Source organism: Saimiri boliviensis, chromosome 14 (assembly GCF_048565385.1).
Source record: "Saimiri boliviensis isolate mSaiBol1 chromosome 14, mSaiBol1.pri, whole genome shotgun sequence".
NCBI lineage: Eukaryota > Metazoa > Chordata > Mammalia > Primates > Cebidae > Saimiri > Saimiri boliviensis.
The window spans coordinates 87,166,129-87,184,201 of record NC_133462.1 but is presented as its reverse complement, the minus strand read 5'-3'; the positions used below and the strand labels follow the sequence as shown (position 1 = coordinate 87,184,201).

Below are 18,073 nucleotides of genomic sequence, written 5' to 3'. Positions count from 1 at the left end.
CATTATGATATCCTTTCTTTTTCTTAAATATGTTGACAGCAAAGATCAGTTGCTTTTTTTAATGACCCTTATTTCCAAAGCCAAATGTTCATATTTCTATGTCAGTTTTCTAAACTATTTTGAAGTCCATCTTTTTGAGAACCATTGGTATAGAAGAAAAGAACTCTTTTATATGAACAATCGCCAACATGCTTCGAGGAATATATCTTTTGGAAATAAAGAAATTACAAAAATACAGTATAATCACACTGGTTGGAAACACATGTTTTATGATAATATATTTGTTAACTCATATAAGTAGTATTTTCGTTTTCAAGAATGTAAAAAAATAAAAAAATAATTTAAATCACCTATAACCTCTACAAAAACATTTTTATTTTATTGTATTGTGTTTTATTTATTTTTTAAGATAGGGCCCAGTTGGAGTGCAGTGGTGTGATCGTGACTCATTGCAGTGTCAACCTTCTGGGCTCAAGTGATTCGCCCACCTCAGCCTTCCAAGCAGCTGGGATTATAGGTGCATATCACCATGCCCAGCTAGGCCTTTTTTTTTTTTTTTTCAGAGGTGAGGTCTTGCCATGTGGCCCAGGCTGGTCTCGAACTCCTGAACTCAAGTAATTTTCCTCCTAAGCCTCTCAAAGTGTAGGGATTGCAGGCATGGGCTACCACACCCAGCCTTTAAAAAAAAATTATTTTAATGAAAAAATGTAGATTCGGGAGGGTCCATGTACAAGTTTGCTACATGGGTAGACTTGGGTGATGCCACGGTTTAGGCTTCTAATGATCCTGTCAACCAAATAATGAACATAGGACCCCAGAGGTAATTTTTCAACCCTTTCCCCCATCCCCTTCCTTTTCCATTTGGGGATCTCTGGTGTTTATCCTTTCCTTTTTTGTGCCTGTTTGTACCCAATGTTACCTCCCACTTATAAGTGAGAACACACAGTAATTGGGTTTCTATGTATGCATTAATTCACTTAGGAAAACTGCAACGTCTATGTTGCCTGCCACAAAGGACATGATTTTGTTCTTTTTTATGGCTGCATAGTATTCCATGGTGTATAAAAGTACCACGTTTTCTTATCTAACCCATCATTGATGGACACCTGGATTAGTGCCACATCTTTGCTATTGCCAACACCAAAATTTTTATGCCTGTTCACCTTCGTATTTTCTTAATATTTATTTTTATATAAAGGGCAATTGATATTAAATCAATTGCTTATTTTACATTATTTTGGAAGCCTTTAGAAAGACTGTCCATACAAGGATGTGTTTCAAGATTACACTAATATTATACTCATCGCCCAGGACAATGAACTAACTTTAGAGAAGAAAAGTCAGATGGATAGTAAGGTCTTCGAGAAACTGAGATGAGAGCACCCAATCCTTGGCTTAAAAAATTATACTAAGAGAAAGAGCTGACCCAGAGGAGATCCAAAATAGGTTTAATTTGGGGCTCTATGAAAACACCTTGAGACTAGGGACCTCAAATCGATTTTGTTAGAAAGGCAGAGAGAGATAAAGTAAGATTATCTCCCATTTGACAGATGCAAAAAATCTGACTCGGCCAACAATCCAGGAGCTCAAAGAAGAGGCTAAAGGTTTTGAGGCCATCTTGGGCTCTATTGTTAGGTCTTGCAAATTTCTGTAAGAAATGAGAAACAGTTTGACTCGACTTTGCTTGGTCTTTTGGCCTGCAGAACTACTAAGACAGGATGACATTTCGGCTATAAATTTTGCAGCTGTGTAATCACCGAGGTCTGGGAGACCTTACTATACTTGGTTCAGCACTTGAATTCCTTTTGAGACCAAGACAATAGAACTTATAATTAGCAAACTACCACAAGTCTCAGAGTACGACACATGAATAGAACTCCTCCTTTTTCTCTTTCCCTGCACAAGAACACAAAAATAGAACAAGTAACTAGTATATTTGTACTTCTCACAACTTTAATAAAAACTATATCTAAAGATGGAACTTAGTAAGGACAAGGTCTAGTAGCAGATGCAATATTTTTATTTTCTTATAATATTATGGCTTACTGTTGACATGAAAAAGTCCATGTGAACCTGTTAGAAAGGGGACTTGTCCTAAATTGTTGACCTTTCCTTTATGTCCAGTATTGCAAATCCAGCCTGAGGCCTTATTATTTTTCCCAGGCTACTGAAATATCTCCTCTGATTTAGTCTCTCCCCCTATTCTTGCTTTGCTCCAACTCATTCATAGATGCCAGATAAATGTTCCAACATAACAGCCCTGATTATATTCGTTCCAAATTCAAAAACAGTATGTGGGCTGGATGTGGTGACTCATGCCTGTAATCCCAGCACTTTGGGAGGCCAAGGTGGGTGGATCACCTGAGGTCAGGAGTTCGAGACCAGCCTGGCCAACATGGTGAAACCCCATCTCCACTAAAAATACGAAAATTAGCCAGGAGTGGTGGTGTGCCTGTAGTCCTAGCTACTTGGGAGGCTGAGGCAGGAGAATCACTTTAACTCAGGAGGCAAAGGTTGCAGTGAGGCGAGATTGCACCACTGCACTCCAGCCTGGGTGACAGAGTGAGACTCTATCTTAAAAAAAAAAAGAAAAGAAATAAAAAGAAAAAACAATAAAACAAAATAGTATGTGACGATTCCTCATAGGAAAAGTAGGAATTGGACAGTCAAAGTCCCTCAAGATTGAATCCCTCATCACCTTTTTAAACTATTCTTCCCCCAAATCCTGTGCAACTGAGTTTTCCAAAGAAGCTTCTTGGCTGGGTGCCCTGGCTCACGCCTGTAATCTCAGGATTTTAGGAGGCCTAAGCAGGAAGATTGCTTAAGCCCAGGAGTTTGAGACCAGTCTGGGTAACGCAGTGAGGCCCCAGTCCCTCTAAAAAGCATTTTTTCAAAAATTAGCCAGGCTCCTGTCTGTGTTTCCAGCTACTCAGAGGCTGATATGGGAGGATTTCTGGAGCCTGGGAAGTTGAAGCTGCAATAAACTGTGATGGTGTCACTGCACTCCAGCCTGGGCAACATAGCAAGACCCTGTATCATAAAATTTAAAAAAAAATTAAAAAGAAGCTTCTTTATCCTTCCTTCATGTGCTTCAAGCTTTGCTGCCTCTGTTTTTTGTTTTGTTTTTTCTTCTGCTATTTCTTCCAAAAAGATTGCAACTCTCTCTCAAGATTCTGTTTATCCTCGAAGGCCAACCATAAGTACTGGCTCTGAAGCCCTGCAGACACCCGAGCAGAGGCAATTGCTCCTTCTTCTGGTCCTCCATAGAAACTCTCCTCTATGCCTACTTGTTTGATTTTTTATCTTGCTCTCTAAGTGGATGTGTCTTATTTTCTACTACAGGATAAGGTAAAGGGCAGAATGCTAAAAGAGCCCTTGTAAGTTTAGACCATTTTTGAAAAACAGACTTTCTGGGATCTATCTGCAGAGGTCTCTGTATCTGCAGAGGCAACCACCTTCCCCTCCTTCCCATCTGCAGCCAGACTGCCTCTTCCAAAGACTCTGTCCCTGACCAAACTTCGGTCAGGCTGTTCTGAAGCTACTTCCCCAGCAGCCCCGACCTCAGTACTTCCGTTTCTGTCTCTGCATCACTTGGTTATAGCAAGATTCTGGTTAAGTCGGTTTATCCGGAATTGCCCACCTTCAATATCTGATCCCCTTCTGTGTCCGATCAAATTCCTTACTCCTCATTGTCCCCCAGATGACAGCTGCTCACCTGGACTGCCTGCAGCTGGAATCCTGTAAGGTTTGTCGCCTAGGAATGCCCCTTACTCCTGATGCCTCTCCTTAGGAATTTTCCATCCACTGACTCCAGGCGGCTCCTTGGCTATACATCCCCACTTGCCCCTGTTGTGTTCGTAATTGATCCCAGCTCTATACTGAGGTCTCCTTCCCTCTATTGTAATAGTTCCTAAATAAAACTCGATTTTACCTCATTAACTAAAGTCCGGCTCTGGTTTTTCGTTAATGCCGTCCAAGGGCAGGGGGATGGCCAATTAGTCATTTACACCACATAATATTATAAATAATATACATCAACACTTCCTGTTATCAGTCTCTCATATTGACATGATTCTACTTGTAAGATCTGCCATCTTAACTTCCACAAATTTGCTCTTAACAATGAACATAATGCTGTCTTACGGGCAACTTTGTTGGATTTTCACAACTTTGCTGATGTTAGAACCCCAACTACGTAGAATGAAAATAAGGCTCAGGCCAGGTGCGATGGCTCAATACCTGTAATCCCAGCACTTTGGGATGCTGAGGTTGGAGGATCACCTGAGGTAGAGAATTTGAGACCAACTTGATCAACGGGCTGGAGAAACCCCGTCACTACCAAAAATACAAAATTAGCTGGGTGTGGTAGCGCATGCCTGTAATCCCAGGCTACTCAGGAGACTGAGGTAGGAGAAACGCTTGAAGCTGGGAGGCAGAGGTTGCGGTGAGACGAGATCATGCCATTGCACCCTAGCCTGGGCAATAAGAGTGAAACTCCATCTCAAAAATAAATAAATAAATAAATAAATAAGGCTCAGAGAGGTGAAGGGACCGATTTGTAGAAGTAACATTTAGCAGTGAAGGAAAGTTGAAAAGATTATTAGATCTATTTGCAAGTCTATCCTTAGAGGTAAATCTTCTTTTTCCCTTTTTCTTTATTTTCTCAACCATAGTGAGCATATGGTTGAGAAAATAAAGAAAAAAGATCATACCAAAAACGCTTCTTCCTCACTACTTTCTTTTGCTCCTGCTCAGCAGAGAAAAAAAATAGCAAAACTAGGTAACGTTATTGTACAGTTATTAAGAGGTAGGCACCACATAAACACTTTATATGTAACTTATTTCTCTCTTGTAATAGTATTTATGAGGTGCCTAGGATTACATCACACAGGTGAGGAAACAAGATTAGAAAATCAGCTTGCTCAAGGTGGAATGGGGATTTGAACTGAGATCTACGTGCTTTAAAGCCCACCTTTCTTTTCTTTTCTGTCTCTTTCTCTTTCTTTCTTTCTTTTTCTTTCTTTTGTCCCCTCCCCTCCCCTCTCCTCTCCTTTCCTCTTTTCTTTTTTTTTCTTTCATCTTACTCTGTCTCCAGGCTGCAGTGCAGTGGCACGATCTTGGTTCACTGCAACCTCCGCCTCCCGGGTTCAAGTCATTCTCCTGCCTCAGCCTCCTGAGTAGCTGGGATTACAGGTGCGTACCACCACACCCAGCTAATTTTTTGTAGTTTTCTTAGTAGAGACGGAGTTTCACAGTGTTAGCCAAGATGGTCTAGACCTCCTGACCTCATGATCCGCCCGCCTCAACCTCCCAAGTGCTGGGACTACAGGCGTGAGCCACCGCACCCAGCTTAAAGCCCACATTTCTAACCTTGATGCCAGTGCTTCTCAAATTTTAATGTGCCCCTGAGTCAGAACTTAATTGCAGATTCAGAATCAGTAGGGCTAGGGTACGGTCTGATTCTGTATTTCCAACAAGCCATTAGGTGATGCTGCTGCTGCTGACCCTTAGACCACACTTTGAGTACCAACGTCTTTACACTCTCCTCAGAAAGTGCTGGACTTAGTCATGCAACTCACTGGGGTTCAACTCTCGGGACTGTCCTGAGGAAGGGGAAGAAGTGAGGGGAGAGGAACCTGCACTCTGTCTTAGCCAAGTCTACGATTTCATCTTCTCTGAACACCCATCACCATTCTCTGTGTGAGGCTTTATTGTCTCCGGCTTTAAATCATGCCTTCCTTGTTCTCTAATAAGAAGCTCAAACATTTTGAAGCAGAAATATTGTTTTGGGTAATACTTCATGATGTCTTTTGTACCACACCCTCCTTTCTTCCAGCTGTCTACGGCACAATCCTCTCTCCACAGACACCACTGGCCTTTCACAAGGCCTTTTTTTTTTTTTTTTTTTTTTTTTTTTTTGAGACGGAGTTTCACTCTTGTTACCCAGGCTGGAGTGCAATGGCGCGATCTCGGCTCACCGCAACCTCCGCCTCCTGGGTTCAAGCAATTCTCCTGTCTCAGCCTCCCGAGTAGCTGGGATTACAGGCACGTGCCACCATGCCCAGCTAATTTTTGTATTTTTAGTAGAGACGTGGTTTCACCATGTTGACCAGGATGGTCTCGATCTCTTGACCTCGTGATCCACCCGCCTCGGCCTCCCAAAGTGCTGGGATTACAGGCTTGAGCCACCGTGCCCGGCCAAGGCCTTTCTTTAGTTCTTTGATTTGACACATCAGTACATATAAGGTATTCTCTAATTATATCTAGCTTTCCAATGACTCCCACCATTTCACAAACAGGCTTTAACGTCTCCTAGCTTAAGAAAAAGCCCTCTCTAGGTCCTGCCCCTTCCATTGTTCCACAGCCACTGTCATACAATGTCTCTGCTCCCTTTTAAAACTAAACTTACTTATGAGATCGTCTGTATCAACTGCCTCGAATTCCCGAATTCTAATTCTGCTTTGTAGCTCATTTCAAAACAGACTCACAGCTTTTCTATTGTCTTAGGTCCATTTGGGCAGTTAAAACAAAACACCGTAAACTAAACAGCCTATAAACAACAGAAATGTATTGCTCACGATTCTGGAGCCGGGGAGGTCTATGATCAAGGTACAAGCGGATTTGCTATCTGTTGAGGACTTGCTTTCTGGTTCACAGATAGTGCCTTGGCCCTTAAAGGGGCAAACAAGCTCCTTGGGCCTCTTTCATTGGGACACTAATCCCTTATAACCTCCCAAAGGCCCTATCTTCTCCTGCTACCAACCTTGGGGATTAGGATTCTACCACAGGAATTTAGGAGAACAGAAACCTTCAGACCATAGCATCTATGACTGCAAGCATTGCTATAATAAACACTGTACTACTCATAATCAAAATACATACAATGTGTATATATAACACACTATTATGCATGACACTGTATATACACACATGTAGATGGGTGTGTATGTATACATTAACCCAAAAATACTGTGGCTCAATAAGACTATGTATATGTCAATGCTACTAATATGTCATTCCTGCATATCACTGATTTAGGTACCAGTAATGTCCATTCTTCGTTCTTGAGATTGAACATCTCAGTCTGTTTGAATCTGCTTCCAGAAGATTTTATACAGATACAAATTTATCATCAAGCCAGCAGGAGCTCTTCTGACTTATAGTGACCCTGTGCCAGTCCCTCCCACTGCGCCAGTCCCTTCCATACTCGCCCACTGTGAACAATCTATCAATTGGCATCCATTCCTTCCTTCCCCACATCTTTGTTTGAAACAAAGCTTAGCTTATCCTTGAAGCCACCATATTCCCCTTTGCTCTCTCCTCTCCAGAATTCCCCCTCTTCCACTACCCAGACCCATGTGGAGGAGTGGGGCTGGCTCACCGCCACTGACAACCATTTCTAGATGAACAGTTGGTGCATCCAACTGCTTACTTTCTTCTTTTGGCCTCGCTCTCTTGCTATGCTTCTTCTCAAAACCACCTACAGATCAACAGTGCATCCTCTACCACAGAGGAGCTGCCTTTACCTGAGAGGCGGATAAAGATGTGTGCACAATGGCAAAGTAGAGCGAACAACCTCTCAGTCAGTGGCTCTCCAGGAGCACAGAGAGAAAAACAAACTTGGGTATGGGGAAAAGGGAGCAAGAAGAGATATCCTACACACAGTTGGGAGCATCAGTGAAAACTATCAAAGGTAAGTCATGATAAGTTACAGAAAGAGGCACTCATGAGCTTGGGGATGGATAAGGTGGAGCGGTACCCTGGAGAATCTTTCTTTAAGGGTAGAGGTAGAGTACAAGTTAGGAGATGGTGGGAAACGCAGCTTGAGTATTAAGCAAAAATCAAATAACATGATGAGGAAACTAATTTCGTTTTTTCTTTTAAAGTCATTGGGGACTCTGATTATTTCAAACAATGAAATAGTTAATATTTACTGAGGGCTTACGTTGTGCCAGTTACTATTTCTATAACACTCCTGTGAGGTAGGGGCTATTATTTATTTATTTTTTCCATTTTGTAGATAAGAAAACTGAGAAATATAGAAATTAAGCAATTTTGAGCCAGGTAGAAAGTGGCTTAATTTGATTATGATTGCATTTTTCATTTCAGAATGATAAAGGGATAGTTCTCATTTTTGAAGTGCACCTGTATGACATAACAGGAGGCTAGGGTAGAGATACGGACGAGTGCGGAGAAGCAGAGGAGCTCAGGGTTGCTCTTCTGGTTTTGGAGGTATAGGGTGAAAACTCACATGCAGTCGTCCAGCTGGAGATACAGATGTGGACTAGGGGAAAATGTCTAAGCTGAGGCACAGATTTGTATCATTCGACTGAAGGTCAAGTTAACTAAAGCAAGAAGGAAAAAACCCTGAACCAAAGTTTTGGGGGTGGACAAGGAAGGAAATGATCACTTTAGCAGTAGAAAAAAGAAAAGCATAAAAGAAGAAGAAAGGAAGAAGACAGAGAGAAAAAGGGAAAGAGGCTGATGAGATGAAAGAGGAGATTCAAGAAGAGGGAGGTTCCTTTGAATCCAAGAAGAGAGAGGATTTCAAAAAGGTCAATAGTAAAACTTACGGGAAGTTAAGAAAGTTAAGGACCAACGAGTTTATCAACCAGAAGATCTTAACTCATTCTGGTGGCTACAGTTGGAGTGAAGTGGTGAGATCAGAGGTGAAACAGAAGTGGGCTGACTTGAAGGGAAGATGAAGGAAACGGAATTGGATAAACTGGGCCATGAGGATGAGCAGAAGAGAAGGGAGGTGAGACTGAAATTGATGGAGCATCTAAGAGGAGGTGTTTGTGCTTTCTTTATGAATCAAACCCATTTTGCATTTAAATATGAAAGACAAATAATCAAAAGAACTCAAAAATGGGAAGACAAAGGAGAGGGAAAATATAAAACTGATGTACCAAGGGATAAGATCCAGATTTCTTCGTGGTGTCTTCTGAATCGGTACTTTCCTCCCTTGCGTTGGGAGTTTTCCCTGTTTCATCCTTCATCTGTTTTTAGCCCAGGAAAGTGACCTGTCTATGTATTTCCCCACCTTCAGTCAATTTCCACACATTGCTGCCCACATAATTTCCACACATAATTTCCTTTATGTTATTCCTCTACTCAAGCTCTTTCAGTCTTATTCTGTTACTTTTAAAGTAAAATCAAAGTTCCTTAAGGTATACAAAGTCATTCTCACTGCAGTCTTGCCTGCCTTTCCTCATCCTCATAACCCACTCACCCACATCCACACACGTCACAACACTGAAGCTCTCACTTGTATTCTACTTCCTACCCATGATCCCTTGACGTGCCTTCTTTCTGCCTATATAAATCCTGCTCTTTCTCAAGTCTTGTATTATATCACCTTCTTATAGAAGGCGATCTCTATGTCCCTCAAGGCACATATTACCTTTATTCTACCTTAGCATGTCAATTAACATGTCATTTTCATGAACATTTTCCAACAGTGCTTACATGTGCCTATCACTGTGAAAAGCATCCAAACTGCTAAAGATACAGACCATGACAACTTGGTGACATGACTTATATCCAGCATCATGCTTAACGGTCATAGCATTTAAAAAAATACGTGGATGGCTTGTCATTAAAACTGGATTGCAAGCTCCTCTTTCGTACAGATAGGCTGTGTATTAAAGCATTAGAACAGATCAGCTGCATGGTCTATTGCAAGAACGTGTAACAGGAATTGAATAACTATTCTGTTGAAAGGACAGGCCAAAACTGGATAGGGTTTGCAGTCTCAGAATACTACGAAACTGTGCAAATTGAATTTTATTTTCTCTCTGATACTCTAGATAGTGAATATTGCACATGCATTGCCTTTTCCTTCGATCAAATTATAAGTCCTTTTTTTTCAAGGCATTCTTCGATGTGCTTTGAATTTATTTCTTCTCACACCTGCATGTATTGTGCATGCTGTACAAATGTTATGCTTTTAATTTTCAAGTCTGTTTCCAAAATTTTTTCACCGTAAGCCCAAGAACTCTTGCATTTTTCTTGGAATGTAACTTATTTTCTCCATGTTATAGAACTATGCTGAAAACTTTTAGTTAAAAAGTACCACCTACAAACTTAGAAGCTGTATTTTTATAAAAGCAACCACTTTTATTATTTCACCCGATTACTCCTGGTTCTCTATGTCTGTTCTTTTGTTATAATTTTTTGTAGCCATTCCATATAAACCCCATTCTATAATACATTTTGATAATATAACCTATTCAAGCTTTTGTGCCTTGTGTCTGTTTTGTGTCTGACATCACATAGGTATTTGTTTCTCAAGTGTTTCTTTTATTTAAAAGTATCATCTATTATTTTGTTTTATGTTTTGTTCATGGTTTGGATTTTCTTTTCCTTTTAGTCCACATGTTCCTTTGATAATTTAAGTATGGTTCCTTTAAAGTGCATTGTTTTCATTTGGGTCACCTGAAAAGTCGAGTTTTGGTTTTTCATCTGTGATCATATCATGCAGTACAACATCACTAGAGGACTATGGTATTTACTATCTCTACCGAACGTGCCATTTTGAACCTAGTTACAGGGCTTCCCACATGTTGTCCTGGTGTGCAAGAGAAAAGCCAGTACCCTCAGACTCCAGTGGCCGGCAGGGCTTGGACAGGGGCCCTCGTCCTCAGAGGCAGGCACAGCTGAGCACATCCGCTGCTGTGCCTAAGGTCTCGTCCAGCTGCAAATACGATGGGGACGCTTGGCTCCTGCTACTCTTCCATGATACTCTGAGCACACCTGAGGTGAGTTCTGCCATCCAGATGTCAAGCTCAGTGCCCAGCCACAGAGTGCGCCGCCCATCCCAGACGAGGGGCTGTGAGCTGATGGAGGAACACCAGGGACCATGATGTTCAACAGCGTGGAGTGAGGGGTTGGGAGGCCAGGCTCAGAATTCCTGCTGAAGACAGCTGTCCCACGCAGGCCCACTTTTCTGTCTTCACATCAAGCCACCACTTCTGTCTAGTGCCCAGGCCCTGGGGCCCTGCCTTAGGCCTGTGTATCACAGTCTTACTCACAGGGCAGTCAGCTTCATCAAAGTACATTAGCCTCACTTGAAAGCTCGTCAGAACTACAGGCTCAGCCCTTCTGAATCAGCATCTGTATTTGAATGGTGATTATATGCACATGAGCATTTGAAAAGTACGGTGTCGGGGCTTCATTCTGGCCTTCCTCTCACCCCTACCCTCTCCAGGGGACAGGCTGATGAGAATTTTGGTTGCTTCCAGACCAAGTTTCACATAACCAGGTTCCTGGAATTCTCTGCCCTAAAGCTCATAGTCCACTCACATTTAAGGCATAGTGATCTTTCACTGATGCATTCCCCTTGTGTACCTGGAACCCAGATACATTTGTGACCAAGAGAAAGGCATGATGATGTGGGGAGAAGGTGTTTGGACTTCAGGCTGAGAGTCCATATGCATGCTCTGAGGGTGAGGACCCTGGGGAAACAGGACAGAGCCAACAGTGGGAAGAGGGGTAGTGGGAAGTGTGTGGAGACCTAGAACCTTAAATTACACTTTTGTTCCTAGTCAGTCTATTATCTACATGTTCTTACAAAGCATCAAGGGTTGAGTCCGCTTCTATTTGCAGCTGATATGCCCTTTTAGTGACTCCCAAGCCAGGTGTCCCCAAACTTTTTACACAGGGGGCCAGTTCACTGTCCCTCAGACCGTTGGAGGGCCACCACATACTGTGCTCCTCTCACTGACCACCAATGAAAGAGGTGCCCCTTCCTCAAGTGCGGCGGGGGGCCGGATAAATGGCCTCAGGGGGCCGCATGCGGCCCGTGGGCCGTAGTTTTGGGATGCCTGCTCCAAGCTATGTGCAGGGTGAGGGCTATAAAAACATGTATGCCTTCTAAGAATTTTTCAAATACTTGATACTAAAAGGTTAGGATAGTTTCTAAAATCATTTGCCTTATTCCAAGAAGTTTCAACACTATATTTGTCAATGAAAGAAAGTAATAGCTGTTAGAATCGTTAAACATAATTTCAACTACAGGAAACTTTTGAATGGCTATAAAATAGGTTTCTTACATTTTCTATTCAACTTGTTCTTACAAAGCATCAGACAGATAGTGACTATGATGACTTTGATGAAAGGAAAACCATATAGTAAATATATCAAAAGCCTTAAAAATTTATATACCATTTAATCAAGGAATTTCATTTCTTGGACTATATTCTAAGGAAGATATTCAGGGATATGTATAGAAAGTTATTAAGAATGATTTTCATCAATATAAAAATTTTTAACAGCAAACACTGGAAAAGATCAGGAATATTTAGGTATTCTATAGAATATTATGCATGTTTTCTATGCATATAAATAAATATATTTTGTGATGTAGCAAAATGTTATAGCAAAAAATAAATCTGCAAAACCAAATAAAAGACTTTGATAAGACCATTAATCAAGAATTGCAGGTCACCATTTCCATATACCTGATAATATAAATTTATATATAAATTTATGCTTCTCATTAAAATCTTTGAAAAGATTTTATTGGGAAATTCTATAAAAATTCAATACTTAGTATTCCTCCCAATACTTTTTATTTTATCTTCCTTTAATACCAAGGATATAAACTGAAATTTCACAAAATTCGATAGAGATACTCCAAAATCCTAACCAATGTACTATCCAATTATTGCCATGTTATGTGCATAATGAAGTGAAAGGGGTAAGAAGTATGTAGCCAGCCAGACACAGCTGATGAAGAAAAGCTGAGGTCCCCAAGGCAGGCAGGGTTGGGAGGGGTACTACTGCAAATTAGAAGTGGTATGATTTTGGATCCAAGAATCTACCTACCTTCTGACTTTTATTAGATGGACATCCTTTAACAAAGTGGGTGCCCTTCCTTTGCACAATTTAAAAAACAGATTTTTCTCCTCAACAGATCAGCTTCAATTTTTTTTAACATTTTCCTAACATACAATTATCATCTTCTAAAGACCCAGAAGTGCTGTCAATGTGACTGAAATCAGAATGTAAATATTTTATCAACAGCTGTCAAATCTCAATCGGCAGAAAACATAAAGCTCCCGAATTGCTGTAATCTAACCACAAGGCTATATCATTTAATTGACAGATAAGACATTTTTCTAGTTTTCATTTTCCTGTCAGTATTTTTAATACATTAACACCATGTGCCATTCTGGGTAGTCACTGTGACAATTCCCTTAAAGACAGAATAAACTCTGAAATGTGCTCAGGGGGATGCCTAGCACAGTAACTGAATTTTGTTTCACGGAATATTTTTCACAGTCATTGTTATCTGGAATGTTTGTCACTTACATGGATTAAATACTGGCATCAAGGGAATATATCATGCCCATAGAAAAAGGCAAAATTTTGCTCTTGGCAGTTCAATAATTTATTATTTCATTCTTTCGGGCCTTCATTCAACAAACATTTCTCATTGTGCATGTGCCAGGTTTAGCCAATAAATCTACATAAGAGCCAAAGAACTGAGCCCTGTCGCCCAATGTCATAGGTCAGAAATGCCACCGAGTAAAGATCCCTGAAACAGTCCCACCCAAGAATTTCCTGCTTTTTTCTATTTATACCACTGTCTGTCCCTCTGTTCTTCTTCCTAGATTGTTTCTTCATCTTTTTCTCTGTTTTTGTTTTTGTTTTTCCTTTTCTTCCCATCTAAGAAAAAGACACACTGGGGGCATCTATAAGCACTGCTTAATTTCTTTTAAGATATTTACCATAGGGCATTTTCTGACTCTATATACCTTTACTCACTAAACATTTACTAAGCCTCTTTTGGGAGCAGGTATCGTTATGAGGATGGTGGTTTTGGCAGTGAAGGAAACAGATAAGGCCCTACCTTCATGGAGCTTAGATTATATTATAATGGGAGATAAACAACAAATTATGAATAGGTACAGTAAAATTCTTCATGTCTTACCTAAATCCCTTAAGTGACATATGTAAGTATTTTGTCCATAAGGGGTTATTTTCACATGTCTTAAAACAAACAAACAAACAAACAAACAAACAAACAACCTTCCATTTTTTAAAGTGAATTAAACCTGGGTGGCCAGGACAGTGGTTATTTAGAGAGAGTGGTTAGGAAAGGTCTTGGCAGCTGAGATTTGACTGGAAGGGTCAAGAAGTAAGAAGAGCCAGGGGCTCACTGCCAGGCCCGCAAGATCAAAGAACAAAGAGAAACATTCAATAAATAAAGACAGGGAGGCTTGGAGTGTAGGAAGCAAGAGAGAAAAGTACATGTAGAAACCAGATCATATCAGATTTATAAGTCATGTTAATGCATTTGGATTTGATTCTAAATGGAGAGCAGGAAGTTGAAGGATGTTGAGCAACTCTCAAATAGGAGAATAACATGATCTGACGGAGGTTTCCCAAAGCAGAAGATGGCCATGACAGAATGTAATTTCATGTGGTAAGAATGAAAGCCACATTGGCTGACAGGAGGCTAATGCCATTGTCCAGGCACGACAAGATGATGACTTGGAGTAGAGTCATAATAAGTGAGACAAGAGATTCAGGATGTATTTGGAAGAAATAGAAGGAAAAGGAAAATAACTGGTCACTCTTAGTTTCAATGGCCAGAAAGAAAAACAGTAGCTTTGAATAGATATCGGAGTATTTCCCTGCATTAACAATGGAGACCCAAGGAGGTCTATATTCTAAGGGAGATATTCAGGGATATGTGGAGAAAGTTATTAAGAATGATTTTTGACTGGGCGCTGTGGCTCACACCTGTAATCCCAGCAGTTTGGGAGGCCGAGACAGGTGGATCACCTGAGGTTAGGAGTTCAAGGACAGCCTGACCAACATAGTGAAAACCCATCTCTACTAAAAATACAAAAAATTAGCTGGGTGTGGTGGTGCACACTTGTAATTCTAGCTACTCAGGGGCTGAGGCAGGAGAATCACTTGAACCCAGGAGGCAGAGGTTGCAGTGAGCTAGATCGTGCCATTGCACTCTAGCCTGGACAACAAGAATAAAACTCCACCTCAAAAAAAAAAAAAAAAAAAAAAAAAAGAAAGAATGATTTCACCAGTATTAAAATTTGTAACGTGAGAGTTCATTGGCTGGAGACAGGAAAAGTCTGGGAAGGTGTGGATATTTTTTAGCTGGGCACTTTGTTGTCCTTACAACATCAAGATTTTGTTAGGAAGGAACAGGAGAGTGGTAAGGTTTGGCTCTGTGGCCCCACCCAAATCTCATCTGGAATTGTAATATCCAGGTGTTAAGGGAGGGGCCTGGTGGGAGGTGATGAGATCAAAGGTGGGTTCCCCCATGTCGTTATCATGATAGTGAGGGAGTTCTCATGAGATCTGACGGTTTTAAAAGTGGAGGTTTTCCCTGCACTCTCTCTCTCTCTCTCTCTCTCTCTCTCTCTCTCTATCTCTCTCTCTCTCTCTCTCTCTCCTGCTGCTATGTAAGACATGCCTTGCTTCCCCTTCGCCTTCCATCATGATTGTAAATTTCCCGAGTCCTCCCCAGCCACGTAGAACTGTGAGATAATTAAACCTCTTTGTTTATAAATTGTCAATCTCAGGTAGCATCTTCATAGCACGATGAGAATGGACCGGTACAGGGAGAATGGATTCAGGGTAGGATGTTAGCAGTGTTTGCTGGATAGATAAAAGATTATTAATGATAACATCTAAGAAGGACTGAGCTTTTTCACAACATTGCTGTTTATGTTCACAATATATTTTGTACAGCATTCTGAAGAAAGGCAATTTAAATCAAGGGATAATTCTTGAGCTTCTGAGGATTAAATAAGCTCTAAGGTCTCATATATGTACTGCTAATTCAAACATCTTGCACTATTTCAAAAAATTCCACATTGCTACAGTTAAACACAAATGTGCATTTGAAATAAAGTTAACTTGTTTCAAATCTCAATCAACATGCCTTTATTTTAATTTTTAAACAGATGAGAAAATGAATATACTTAGCTTTATTAAGATACAAAAATAACTGAGTATGACTAATGGTAACAATTATACATCATGTTGAAAACACCCGCTTACAAATTCTTATTCCTTGTTAGTTTGTTCTCACAGATCAGGCCACCAATCCCCCTTTTCAAGGAAGTAGCTCAACTAGAAAAAAGATCTTACCTTATTGTACCTTAGCTGAAGTTCTGACTGTCACTGATTTGGCTGCTAATCAGAACACAAGTGCTAGGAGAGAGCAAAAAAAAAAAATGGTGATTAGCAAATCATCAGGACCCTGGGAAAGAGAACATCAATGGGGTAAACAACACGATTAGAGGCAATGTAAAAAAAATTACAGAATTTTTGAGTAGGAAGTGACTTCCTAGGTCATGGTGCCTAACCTAATGCAACTGAAGAGGACAGAGAAGGTCAGAGAAATTAATATACCTGTCACTGGAAAAGCAGTGTATCTATTGACTTCCTCATTCTACGGTTCCTCCCCTTCTATCTGCCTAAGCTCCATTGTAAGGAAGGGACACAGAGTGAGAAGAATAAACATAAAGAAGTTGCTCATCTCTTCATTTTACACATAGGTGATGACTGCCTTCCTCTCTTAGTAAACTGGCTAGTACAGTCTATGTTCAAAGGGAAATCCTAAGAATGCTCTCTTAGAAATATTCTAGTTGCTACCTTCTCCCAGACACTATTCAAAACACACACATGCAGCGATATTACAATTAGCGCATTCTCATACAGGAAGAAAATGCAATCTTCATGAACATCCCGTAACTCCACTTCAGATACTGAAATTCACCTTTTTGAGCTGTTCTGAGCCTGACGGCTAGGCCAGAATCTTAGGAAAACACCTCCATAAGAAGGTGAACCTAGAGGGAAAAAAAAGTGCCAGCCTCTGTAGAAGAACAGGGGAACTGTGTCATTGTGAAGAATGTGGCCGAGTTCAGAGGTCATAAAGGACTAGGAAATGCTGTGGAAGGACTTGAGGATGAGATCTCCTCATGAGACGATGTTCAATTTTTTACAGGAGGACCCTGAAGTTTCTACAGTGGTGAAGGTGGCACCAAATGAAAAGAGGACCGAGAAAAGTAGAAGGATCCTAGAGGTGCATGTGGAGGGCTTTTCCTCAGCAAGTAAGAGAGGAGCTTATTCAAGCCTCTGTGAGTGTCATCTGTGACAAGAATCCCACAGAGATGGGGAGCAGACTTTGACAGAGTTTTACAGCAATTGGATATGTAATTAACAATATAAAAATAAATCTGTATTTCACGTCTTTTAAAAGTATTAATATGCAAAAAATTGGGGGAAAAAGACTAATTGCATCTTCATCAGTTTGAGAAGCACTTTTATGCTCAAGAGCATTATGCTTTGCTGCCCTGATATCCTTCTTCCTCCCATCAGGGCCTCCCTCTCCCTCTGCTGTTGCTTGCTGTGTTGGAACTGTCCATCACGGGATCCTGTCCCGCTTTCAGCAAGGGAGGGCATCTGACCCAAGCAAGGTCTCTCAGACTCCTCCTCTCCCAAGACGCCCTTCCTCCCACCCCTCATCTGAGAAGTATGTCTAATGGAAGGAAGGGCTGGAGCTATCATTCCATGAAATCCATGCACTTTACACCCTGGGCTGGGAAACAGAGGTTGAGGGGGTAAGTGACCATGGGTCACAACTTGAAGTCAGCTCTGCCCATTCTCATGAAATAATATTTGTGTACCTAGAACTTCAAGAGTAAATTCAACCATATCAGTGCTCCCATTCTTACTATAGAAAATGATGGGAAAGTCATCAAACAACACTTCAGTAGGAGGATGTGGTCATGTCTGTCCCTCGTCTCTAACGAATAGACATTTTCTGCCATTTAGGGCATGCTGATGAGCACAGAAGTCCTCTTCCACTGCTAATATCCTTGTGAAATGTAATGAGTCAAAGGGCAAGTACTCAGTTAATTCTATTTAACCATGTGAAAGTCCTCTCACGGAAACCACTGTCTCGTATGTAGTAGTTGCTTAGTAATTATTTACAATAGATTTTATTATTAAAAGTAATAAATGCCCATTATTACAAACACATTTGCCTAATTTACAATTAGGAACATTGGCTTCCTGTGGAAATTCAGAT

General features: G+C 40.8%; 1 protein-coding gene and 1 long non-coding RNA gene across 6 annotated transcripts in view; one reads left to right on the top strand and one right to left on the bottom strand.

Annotated features, from left to right (window-relative positions):
- CHRM3 (cholinergic receptor muscarinic 3) overlaps positions 1–18,073 on the bottom strand; it is a 498,515-nt gene that overhangs the window by 254,133 nt on the left and 226,309 nt on the right. For all 5 annotated transcript variants that reach the window (XM_074385379.1, XM_074385381.1, XM_039464330.2 and 2 more), the window contains one exon: positions 16,129–16,191. The gene's annotated coding sequence lies outside the window, so the exon portion shown is untranslated. The remainder of the gene's footprint in view (positions 1–16,128; positions 16,192–18,073) is intronic.
- On the top strand, positions 7,453–17,241 carry LOC141581097 (uncharacterized). The gene is made up of 3 exons (XR_012513613.1): positions 7,453–7,693; positions 10,547–10,760; positions 16,988–17,241. It is a non-coding gene; the product is annotated as an uncharacterized LOC141581097 (long non-coding RNA).